Raw genomic sequence first — 11,363 nt, forward strand, 5'->3', positions numbered from 1 at the left:
TACCCTTATGCTGATATGCAGCCAGACTACAGCAGCAAGTAGCTAGAAAACTTACGTCTAGAGCTTGGCAAGTTTACAATGCCTCTTGGGCTCTTGCTTCAGCTAGTAGTTTGGACATACGTACAGAGGCGGTGCGTTGGCTTTGACCTGGTATGGCAAATACACCAGCAAACAAGACCAGCTAGGACAACTTGCCTCTTTCAGCATCATTTTCCTCCAAATGGCAACACCGAGCTAAATGTAACTCCCCAGATAAAACACTACAAAGTTAGAGTATTGTGATAGGGTCTATATAGCCTTGCTGGGCACTGAGAATATGCGAGAAAGCCCTGATTCTTTTAATTAGCCTGGTTGCAAATCTTTTTTGGATGAAAACAAAAAAATCTCAAACAACAAAGGAACATGTTTTAACGTTAGCCTGAATCTCAAGATAAACAGCACACACAACTTCAAATACAGACTAGAAACAGAGCTTACACAACACAGAGACACACCAGAGCTTTTAATCATTATAATACTATTTTCCATTTAAATAGCACTGCAACTCTGTGTTCTACAAAAACAGAGCTAGCTACAGAAATCACTTTGTCTTTGTTCAGATGCAACCATCCTGTGTGGATAAAAGTGTACAGTAAAGTTGAGTATACGATACTCAATATTACTTGCTCTGTTTACAGAATATCTTATAAGCTAGCCACATTTTTTTCCTTCAAAGGTAAATTTTTGTAAATAATTCAATTAAAAGTTCTACTATTTTGACAGTTTTTTCCCACTTGCTAATCAGTTTTTAAATTGAGCATGTCAGTTATTGATCACAGAAGAGATTTTATTACTGTTTGCAGGTTTGGGCAAGTACAATACAAGGATACAAATCACAGAATTACAGAAAATGTTTGGAAAATTGGACACAAAACATGGGGTTCATGCATTAATTTATCTTTAGAGTCTAAGCCAGGAACCCTAGGTTTCCTTTAGAGTTAATGAAGAGAAATAGGCAATTTAAATGGTGATTCATCTGACCTATTTAGATGTCTGCTTTAGGAGGATATGAATTGGGCCTTTGAAGGCCTATAAAGGCACTTCACTGATTTAAAGGGATTCCTTTATGACACACTTATCCCTCAAATGACAAGCTGAGATATAGGTGTGCATGTTTAATCAAATGAAACCCACTTTAATAGTATGGCTAAAATTCACAGTTAAGTGACCCAATTCTTTGACCACACATGCCAACACTATGTTGTGCACTCTACACTGCATAGCCTCTGGGTGCAACAATTTAGGATGAAAGGTCTTCACTTCTTCGTATGAAAGGATCATTTAAATAAGCAAAATGCAGCCCCCAGCCCAAGATTTGCCTAGAGCTAGGGGCTATTGCAGAATCCCGAGCAAGTATCAGGAGTAAGTGTGGCAATGTGTGACATGAATGGACCTCTGAATCAGGTCCTCCAGCATAATTCCAATGTTGGCCTATGTTTGAACTGCAAGACTGTGTCTTTGGGGTAAGTATCTCTCAGAGGAGAGGATTTTAATAGCTCTGGCAGATTTAGCTGCAGTGATCTAAGCTGTTGCTGCCCACGGCTGCCTGCCCCATTCCCCACTTTCAGCAGATGCCACCCACATCCTTGCAAGGGATGGCAGCATGGGCTGCACATTGATGCCTCAACTGCCTTAGTGCACAGTCCATTATATTAGCTCAAAAAAACATAAAAGTTGTTTTTTTACTAATCTTCCAACCTGTAAACTCGAGCCCTGAGACACTAGTACATGTCACATTCTGCTGCCTCCCCTTTAAGGCAGTAATTTCCAGAAGATGAGCAAGGCAAACATCTTGGACATTCATGTTTTAAATCACGGCAAGTAAATCTGTTAGAGCTTGCCCTCAGGAGTACTAAATCACCAGTGCCATTTCTGGAAATACCTGAGATTTCTTTGGAAAGCTGCTGTAAAACATGTGAGCAGACACAGAGTTTAGAGGTTCTCCCTTGAAGAAATTTTTAATCTTGTCCAGTTCTCATATCCCTGATTTCCTTTCCTCAAATCAATTCTCTTTTCCAGAGGCTTTCCTTTTCTTACAGATATTCTGAGCATGTAATGTTTTTATTTTCCTTTCTCTCACCCTCACAGAAACTTCCCTTCGCAAACATCCCATCATCCTGGCTGAGGGACTGAACAGACTTCTGCAGCTAATTGTTGTCTCCCTTATGCAGGTTGGCAGTTTTCAAGAAAGGTTATGTACTTAATAAGAGAATCTCACAAATTACCATCTAAATCAAAGCTGACTAACCCTGAAAGAAGTAGCAAACACCCCTTAGTGTCAGCAGTACCTAGATCTGTGGTTTTAACTCATTGCAGATGTACAGAAGCACCCAGATTTCCTAGGTAGCAAGACAAACTTAAAATGAAAACTTCTAAGAGTTCACACACAGGCTTCTTGTATTTTCTCTGTGGCAAAAGAGGGATTAGGGGCATCCTCCCCACTGAGATAAGAGCAGTTACACTCTCTTTTTCACTGTTTGCTGTCAACTGGGTGCCAGTGTACTCACCTGCATAGGTTTCTTGGTATACTGGAAAATAAATCTTGACACTGTTTTCTGAACTGTCTTAAACCCTATATACCACAATCCATGAAAAAAAAATCTAAACCCTGTAAGTTTTTCAAGTATCATCATGATTCCAAGGGCTTCTCAGGATTTTTCAGCTTATCTCATGGGTTGCAATCACAGTTTGTCAATACTGCCAGATTACTAATGTTATAAAATGATCTCATGTGACAAGTACACCACAGAAGGCAGATGTTAGGTGCAATTACAGCAAAACCTTAATCTCAGGCTTGAGAGCCGTGGGCTCTCTGTGGGCTCCCACACTGGGCTCTTCTAGTATTTTGCCAGCTGCAAGGTGGTCTTGTCCAGCATCAGATTTCTAGGTGAAATCCAAATCCCAGCATTGAGGCACATTTCAATTTCCCTCCCTCCTCCTTTCTAACTTCTCATTATTAATTTAAAAACAGTAGGGATTCTTTGGCTTCCCAGCAAATCTTTTTAGTTCCCAAACTTTCCAGTGAAAAATAATCATTTCTGAGGAAAGCAAAATAATTCCCACAAAGGCATTAGATCTGTCAAAAAAAACCACCCTTAAATAAAAAGTTATAAGAGTTTTCCACCACTCCCACTGATCAGGTTAGCAGACAACCATAGACGAGAAAACCCAAATGTACTACAGGCAAATTCAGTGCCATGGAGGTCAGCTGAGTCTGCCCTGTTAAGCAGCATTCATGATGGCAGGTCCCATTCAGAGGATATCCCCACAGTAAGGCACAGCCTTAAAGTAGGGCAGCAGACTGCCAGCAAACGCCTCATCCTTCCAAGCCTGAAGGCCCATGGTGGGTCTTATCAAATCAAACAACTTTTCATGTCCCATCTGCTTGCTCTCTCTTCCCACTTCCCACACAGAGGCAGGAGGCACCAGCAGGAACTGCTAACAGGTATTGGAAAGGCAGATGGGGAGGTGACAAGAGCTCTTGGGATGAAGGTATCTAATGAAGGGGCTGCTCTGCTCCGTGTGCTTCTCTTCCCCAGTTACACTGCGGTTAAATGTTCAGCAGTCTGACACATTGTATTGCAATAAGCTCTTTTATCCCCTCTCATGAGCTGCTTTCCCAACCTTCTTGGAGGCTATCTCTAGAAATATCTCTCCCCTGACTATCTTTCCCCACCTCTCCCTCTGATGCTCATGAGGGAAATTACCAACACCTTGTCACTAGTGAATCCCTTAACATTCATCCTGAACTGTGGCTTGTGTTGGTGGCCAAAAATGGCCTGCTGAAAGTTACACTGCCAGCTCAACTGCTTGGACAGCAAGGGCAGATAAAGAAAATGTCCCTGCACTTTGCATTTGGTTCTGTTCCCGTCAGCATCCTCCTGACATAACAGGTGTCATCACTTTCTTTTGGTAAAGGTTATTAGGAAGTTACTAAGCTGGTATAAACCCTCCTGAACAGCATACTTGTCTTCCTGCACTGCACCTGGAAGAGAGCATTTAGCACTGTGAAAAAAAGAAGGCTTTTGAAATAGTCTAAGTCAAGCCTAAAGGATCTGAACTATTCCCAAAACTGTCTTCAGTCCCAAGTAATCCACATATCTGGTATCAGACAGGTTAGCTGTTCAGATCAGGAGCTATCCCTATTCTCTGTCTTGCATGATAAAAATGCTTACTTGGGACTGTAATAAGCAGCCATCTACAGCATTAGTGTGTCTTGGTATGCTTCCTTTGCTGGTCCCTAGCACAGCTTGGCTTTTGTTTTGTGCGAGGCTGGAAATCCTCTAAAACTGTTAACAAATGCTGATTCACATCACTGGAATTGTAGAAATAAGAGCATAGTGACAAGTATAAAGTTTTTACTAGTTACAGCCCATCCAGCATGGCTGCTTATCTGAATATCTGACATTGGGGCAGAAAGGAAATGGCCGCAGGAAACCCAAATACAGTGTACAAGGGTTACTAGAAGCTGAAGCACAGAGACTAAGGTGTGTGAGCAGGGCTATCTGGCCCTGTTTCCCCTGGCTGTGGGAGAAACCATGCATGCAGAGTAGGCTCCCACCGACCTCCCCCGGGGCTGCATCCCAACTGACCTGAGTGCCCTCCACACCAGGGCTGGGTCTTCTTCCGCTGTCCCAACAAGAAATAACAGAGCCCCCAGGGACCCGTCTGGCCACGTATCTGACTTTGCTCTGGTGAGAGGCAGGAAAAGGTTTGTATCCAGCTCTTATCTTTGTAAAAGTGCTGGGAGGCGTCAGGGGCCAGTGAAGACCCACACACTCCCGTGTCCTCCCAGCCTGCACGTACCCTCAGACCACTCAGAGGGGCCTGCTCACTCAGCATCCATCCTCTTCGAGTCAGACCTCTATGTTATCTTCAGCTAGAGACCACAAAATGACACCTTTCTAAATCATTCTCCATTTTGAAAATGTAAACGCACTGCACCCAGATTTTATTGTCTGATTACCTCTCTTCATGCTGCCATTGGGGCAGACATCTGAAGATCTGGGGCAACCTTCTCACTCAGCTTATTGTTTCTTCCGATGAAGAACTTTGTTAGAGAATTACCCTGACAAAGAGAATTATCTGTTAAAATGTCTCAAGGATAAGCCTGTTAGCTGATATGCCTGAGATACAGCCAGACAAAAAAAGAAACAAAAGCCCTAACATGTGATTTCATGGTCACTGGCAAAAAACATATTTCTTCCCAAGCTGTTGCAAGCATGAAAAGCTTACGTATTTGTCATCTATGTACAATGGGTACTCACCAGACACAGAAATTTTCTGCACAGAAGGAGTCATTTCAGCTCAAAGACGTTAATATGTGTCAAACAAGCAGAGTAGCTGCAGTGCCTTGCAAGGGTGCTGTTGCGGGTGGAAGTGGAACCCTTTGGGGGTAGAAACCACTTACTTCTAAGGAGAAACCAGTGTCAGGCTCAGAGTGAAATTTCTTGCCCCATCTAAACTGACAGCCCATGGAAACTTGCTTTTGGGAGCAACTTGACATATTACTTGTTGGTATTGTTTTAGAGGAAGCTTTTCACTGAAGCTTTGACAAACCCTGACCCAAAATATCTGTCCATCAGTAACACTGTAATTATTCAACAACCCTGTGTTTCATATTTATACCTTTCTCTAAATCTGTAGTGACATTGAAAGCACAAGTAGCAAACCAAAATTATCTTACTCACTAATTAAGAGACAGCCTGAATATCTGCGGACGACTGGTCTTTAACAGGTACTCACTGATGAAAGGCACAAAGCTTCTGGGACAAAATTAAAGCATCTTTACATATATCTCAGGCCACAGGCAGCAGAAACTAACCTTTTGAAACCATTAAAAGCAAGCATCTCTCTACAGGATAATGAGACACAAATAATAAACAAAGGATGTGCCTCTCAGCCACTGACATTAAAATATTCCAGTTTACATTATGATGGAGACAGCATGAAAAGAGAACACTAGTGGCTCTGTTTACACAGCTTTTGAGGATGACCTTTAAACAGTAGTGATTTGTGAAGGTCCATCTGTAAAGTGGACATGTTCTTTAAAACTTACTTTGAACTAGTTATGCCCTGATTTAATAATTGAAACTGCATTAAAATGCTGAATTTCTGAGTCACTGCACATTCTCTGCCCCCATCATGTGTCTTGTCCTCTGCCAGTGTTATACTATTAATATTCTTCGTTTAATACTTCACCCCCAGTTGCCATAACTAGCTGTTAGTATACCTTTTTTGTTGTTAATTCATAAAATCTGAAGGATAATTGCCATGTTCGCACTGTTAATAAAACCTGGCACAGCAGAGAGCTACCACCCTCATGGGAATTGCTACACATGCCTCAAAGGAAACACAGGGCCATTTTCACTACATAACCATTTTTTTCCTTGTGGCTAACATGAAATAGGCATTTAGTCAGCATTTAATGCAAGAGAGTGCAATGAACAAAGATACTTAACATCCTAGCTCATTTCTAAACTATTTTTCTCCAGGATCCAGTAAGTTTATACAACTACCTTCTCCAAATACAAAGCACAATGGATGTTCCCCACCACCTTGGAAAGAAAGGCCTGGATTAATGTTCGTGAAGATGGTAGAGCGTGACAAGGGCATTATAAAAATGAGTAAGTCAATAAGGCCTGTAGAGTCTTTAATTCTTCCCTTCCTAGGGAAAAAAAAAGGGAAAAAAAAACAAACAAAAAGCCACACATTTTACTCACAAAGGCTCCTAGAACAGAATATAAATGTTAGAACAATTTTTTTCTGGAAATCTCCCTCCCTTCCCATCCCATCTAAGTCCATGTTGTCATGGCATGTTAGTCTCTATAGCCAGCAGGTAAACCTGGCAGAAGACACACCCATCCACCACAAAAATATACTGTTAATAAGCCCCAGGTAACATATGGCTGCTTATGGGCAGGAAGCTGCAAAATTCCCGTACAGCAGGTCAGGCACCACCCTCGGGCAAGGAGACCAGCCCCGTATGGCAGCAGTGGCAGTGGCAGGAGCAGCTCCTGGGCCTGTGCAAGAACAAAAGTGCATGGAGGAGGCAGCAAACTTCCAGCCCTGCTTCCTCCCTGGGCCTGGGATTGGAAAAAGCAATAGAGCAGCTCCCTGTGAGGCCAGCTATACAGGAGGCCTGCATTACCGCCACATTTTTCTAAAACATATGCTATAGCTCAAAGCACAGCCTTGGTTAGTGCAATTACTGGGTGAGGTTCTGTGGCTTGCATTACGGAGGAGATCAGATGAAACAACCAAAGCCTCCAGGCTTAAAAATCTATTAAAGGGTAGAATAATTTTTTTCTCTTTATGTCTCCAAATCTTTTCCACTAAATGTCTAAATCTGGAGGAAAGGGTGAAACTAGAGAGCTCTGTATATTCATTCATTAAATTGTTTCAAGCTAACATGGTTTTAAATTGGCTCTAAACCCTGCCTTCCCCACAAAGACTGGTTTGAGGGTCTCATCCTCTTCACTGTTCTTAGACACCTCACAGTTTGGTACAAGTTGTAAGTAAGAGCATTAAATCCCTTGTTACTATAAATATCAAATTCACTCTATTTTTTTCATAGTTGGAACATTATCATATTTCTTAGAAGTCAGTTTTGTGCTTGAATGAAAGTGAGCTGAGATAGTGTTTGGGATTCTGGTAACCCAAACTTGTAGAAGATAATATCACAGACCAGGTGAGTAATGACAAAAACTGCTCTATTGACTGAGGTGTTTTTTGGCATTTACAATGGTTTTGTACTGATTGCCATGAAGGAAGGCTGTGAATATGTGCTTAAGTCTAGTTTCACTGAAAAATAAGTTGAAAAGAGAAACTCCACACATGTGAAGCTTTATGCATTGCTAGCAAGTATACATATTTTAGTTGCAATGGTTTGTTGACTAATGTGTTGTTTTGGCTGACCTGTTAAGGAAAACGGTAGAATGACATGCTCTGCCGTTCCACCTCTCTCCTCCCTTTCTAGTTGTTTTTCTCAACTGAATATGTAAATGATGTTTTCTTCCACAATTCCTGATACCTTTAATTGAAAATTTTTCATACCCAAACCTGGCACAGTTTTCTGTTTCCCTGCACATTATGAGTTTCTACAAATGATCGAAAGTATAAAAGGATTTTCAAGAAACAGAAATCAAAATAGAAGGTCTGTGTAGAATAAACTATATTTGACATTAACATATTATACACCTCTTCCAGAATATTAAAAAAATCACAATGAGGAGCAATTGGCTTGTGCAAAAAGTTGATTTCAGAAAAAAAGAATACAAAGACATCATAAACTGTCAGTCCAGCATATAGGCGAGCCAGATTTTCAGCTGAGAGTCAGTGAAGGTGTTTGGTTTTCATTGGTATCAGGCCAAATATTCAGTCTTGTCCTACTGCCCTGCTGGGGCCCATCACTAATATTTGCAATCCAATAAGTACCAGGGGGGCTACTAAATGCCAGTAGCGGCCTGCCTCTGTGCCAGCTGATCTCTTTGTGCCTCTTGCCCAGCAGAGTTTGCAGAAAATGATGGACAGCAAGTGGCACAGAAAGAGGGCACCCCCCCCCCCCCGCAACAGTTTGCACATGGGCAGTACAACACTAATTTCTAGCATAAAACAAGGGACCACTTTAATTGGTGGTGAGCAGAAGTCTAAATGACATGAGCCGGATGTCAACCGGCCATAAGTTTCCTGAGGGAAGACAGAGTAGGATATAAGCCCCCAGTAGGGCCATCCTAAGTGGCACATGCATGTCCTGTCTCATGAAGTGGGAGTACTCACATGGCCAAACAGCCCTCCCTTTTGGACTGTGTCTGCCCAGGAAGGCGAGGGGTCGGGACTTCAAGGCAGACATGGAGGATTTTGGCCCCTAGAGCATGGCCACAAGTTTCGGAAGTTTACCATTTTCTCCCCTCTCAATAGCTTTTTTGTTGGACAGACAGAAAACCAATAAAAAATCAGGGATTAACAGATCTGTTACAAAGAGTTGAGTACTAGGCAGGATTTCCTGGCAGGAGCTTGAACCAACGGGCTGGTCAGGAGAGCAGAACTGTGATCTTTTAGGGTCCAGGCTAGAATGTAACATTTCTTTTGCTACCTATGGTCAGAGTCATTTTTTATTAAACCCTTTCAAAATGCGTCAGTCTATTTACTTTCACTGTCACTTGTTCCTGGAGGGGTAGCCCATAAGCCAGTGTGCTTGCAGAAGACACTGGGTAAAGGCGCTCGCAAGCTGTGGAGAAACCTGTGGAGGTAAGTTTGGGACCAGAGTGCTGAGGCAGCAACAAGGCTGAAGCAAGAAGAAAATTGCCACAACCATCTTTATGAGTTAGTACAAACTGCTGGCAACTGTGATAAATTGCAAAGAAGATGTGAGGAGATGTGAAATGAATCTTTTGGTAGAATGAATGTAGATAGGAATACTGCTTATTTTAAAGTGAAGATGAAGACAGGGATGATACAAAGCCCATTTAACTTTGTTTTGATTTGGATCACAAGCAATGATGGAGGCATATTAAGTAGCGAATGGTAGCTTGAAGTCAGTGTTTGGTTAGCTTGACATCTGTGAGGTCTCCATCACCCGCATTTCTGAGTCCGCACTGGCTCACTCATAATATATGAATAAGAAAACTGAAAAGCAGCCCAGCAGATTGAGAAGTATAAAAAGAAATATTTCAGTTTTATACTGCACATTAGTAACCTATTTAAATCACTTCTGCTCAAGACCAACAGCTTTATGGCTAACGAACATCCATAGTCCAAGCTCTAATTTTAAGCTTTTCAAGTCAGTGTCTGTGCTTAGAATCAGTGTTTGTGGCCAGAAGAAAACTTTTCCTCTGGTCAGGATATTCTGTGCCAGTACTGGCAATTGTCGGGGAGAAAGTTGTATGGATATGGTATAACAGCAGATATTTCAGTACAGAAAAATGTATGTGTTCCCAAGAAAACCATATTTAACCTAAATAACTGGTTTCTGAATGATCACAGAATTACAGAGAAGATGCCACCTGTTTTGAAGAAGAGAGACCATGTGAGGTTAGTTAGCACTTCTCCCATCCGAGGAAAAAGCAGCTGTATTCACACCTGACATGTTTTTCAAGCTCATTCTGAAAAATCACCAAGGAGATTCCATAATCTCCTAGCAAATTATCCCAGTGCTATCTGAGTGCTTCCCTAGCCTCACATGAGTCAGGGCATATTTGCAAAAAAGTGAAATACCCTCTCCTGCTATTTCCTTGGTAATACTTCCGTGCATTGTTACAATACAAATGGCTGATGAAAATTAAATGGGTATTTTTTAATCTGAGCCACTTTTGAGATAAGAGCAAGAAAGTCTAGGTAAAGTTTCTGACAACATTTCTTAGTATCAGGACTTCCAAACTTCTCTTCTGATTTTTTAAAACTATGTTCTCTCAGAATCTCTGACGTGAGGAACTTTAGGAAGAATGATGTATCTGGGAGACAGCAAAGGCGAGGTGATTTTTTGATAGGAAGATAATATCAGCAATAAATATAGGGCAGCTTCTGCTGCTTCATAACATAAACGTTTCCAAGAGGTTGAATATGCTTTGCATTTCCTTAATGAAGATACATTATTTCAATTTAAAATCCTGTGCAAGTGAAATACTGCATTCATTGATGATTGCAGTAGGAAATCAATTCAATATTACACCTTCCAAAATAGATCCCATAAACTGTCTTAGTTCCTTGATTGTAATACAGCTCTGACAACCCACACAGCTGAGGCTCTGTCTCTCTATTTGAACAGCAGATGGTATTTTGACTGCCACTTTATAAACAGAGTAGGTGAGCTGACAGTAAAGATAAGATTGAGAGAGATCTGCTGACATCAAATTAATATAGACATTGCTAGTATTTGATTTTCAGAAGCTCTTGAGAATTTAGAGTTCAAATCTCTGAGATTCATGATATACTATGCTATACAAGGTCATTCATGTCACTGGAAACTTTATGAGCAATAGTTCTTGCTGTCAAATAGCATTCAATATGTGTAAACACAGGATACTTCACAGGCTGAAAACTACATTCATTTTTGGCTGTAGCATTACAGGTCTAGGCTCATGAACTGCTAGGAGCGCAATTTATCTTACATGTGCTGAATTAATCATAAAAAGTACAGGTAATATTAGTCCTATGTTTCAGAGAGGGTAACTGTCACGGTGAAATTAAGGGATTAGCACCAAACCAGACAGGCTGACACTGTTGGAGCAGGGACAGGAATTCAAAGGTGTCTGGAGTCCATCCAGTATTCAGACTCTAACATGCCCATTTCTCCTGACTTAAGGTATACTGGCCATGAAAATGAA

Source organism: Apteryx mantelli, chromosome 1, assembly GCF_036417845.1.
Source record: "Apteryx mantelli isolate bAptMan1 chromosome 1, bAptMan1.hap1, whole genome shotgun sequence".
NCBI lineage: Eukaryota > Metazoa > Chordata > Aves > Apterygiformes > Apterygidae > Apteryx > Apteryx mantelli.